Here is a 1343-nt window from a genome sequence, read left to right as displayed (position 1 = left end):
GCGACCCTGTAGAACAGGATAAAGTGGCTACAGATAATGAGATGAGATGGAATTTGGTTATTGAGATGGCTGACGTCAGAATCTGATGTCATTACTGTGTAACTTTGAGTGTCTTTGACATCACATTTGTGCTTGGTAATTCCTCTTGATAGCTGTGTAGTCACTGTAGTGTGTTTGTCTGTATGGTGATTGGTGAACCATTTTGCACAGAATATGCCGCAGCGGTGCAGCCGCATGGACTCTGGGGCCTGTGATTGTATTGCCCAGACCAGTTGGTCTCCTAGTGGAAAATCCTTAAAAAATGCTCTGCGTCACTGTGTATGTAGACTGGGAAGAAACTGGTGGTTGTTAAGTTTAAACTGGAAGCTGAGGGTGTTTTCACACTTGGTCCCTTTCAGCCATCTAACCAAACTCAGATCGATGACTCAGCATTTTTTGCGCATATGTGAACACTCCAACCGTACCCAGACCCCTTTAAAGCGAACCGAACTGAGACCACCTCAGGAGGTGGTCTCAGTACGGTTCGCTAAAAATCAACGGTACGGTTCGCCTAATCTGCGCATTGTGAACAAAAAGCGCACCGGGTTCACTTCGCCTTTTTCACTGTAGTTTAACCTTCTTCGTTTGCCATAGTTGGTCACGTAACTGTAGCAGGGAAACTCAACTTCCTTTTGGAACTTACCACAACCGCTTTACAGTTCTCTGAACTTACTGACTGATGAGTCGGCCACAATAATATAACTATATTATAAATATATAAATATAAAATATAATAAATTTATTTTCCTTAATCCGCACTATTTTGATCAAAGAATACAGCAGGGCAAGCATGGCAGCAGACATTTTGATTCAAGAGAAAATTACCCAGAATTCTGTGCACTGGGGGCCTGAGGGCTCGAGAGGACCTGGTGTGAACAGAAAGAGGACTGAGGCCCCATCAAAGCTTAACTGGAACAGAAAGAGAACCCAGTCCTCTTTGTAATAAATTCACAGTGTGAACACAAAAAGAACTGAGTTCTTTTTCTGTTGGTCCACTTTTTGGTCCACTTAAAGAGGACTGAGTCTGGTTCCTTTAAAGGGGACCAGGTGTGAAAACACCCTGAGGGTGGTTTATTGGTTGTAGGCGGATTATTACAAGTTGCAATTTGTCCTCGAATGCAGCACTGCGCCTTGCACCAACACTACCCCAACTAGAGAGAGAGAGAGAGAGAAAAAAAAAACCCTGAATCTGGCAACCCTGATTAGAAAATCCAAACGTGCGTCGTCTGACAACCCGGAAGTGTTAAGCGAATGGGCGTTCTCAGTGATTTAAAAGCGCTTTGGCTTGGCGCAAACCCACCAAT

Source organism: Neoarius graeffei, chromosome 2 (assembly GCF_027579695.1).
Source record: "Neoarius graeffei isolate fNeoGra1 chromosome 2, fNeoGra1.pri, whole genome shotgun sequence".
NCBI lineage: Eukaryota > Metazoa > Chordata > Actinopteri > Siluriformes > Ariidae > Neoarius > Neoarius graeffei.
Note: the sequence above shows the minus strand (reverse complement) of the source record.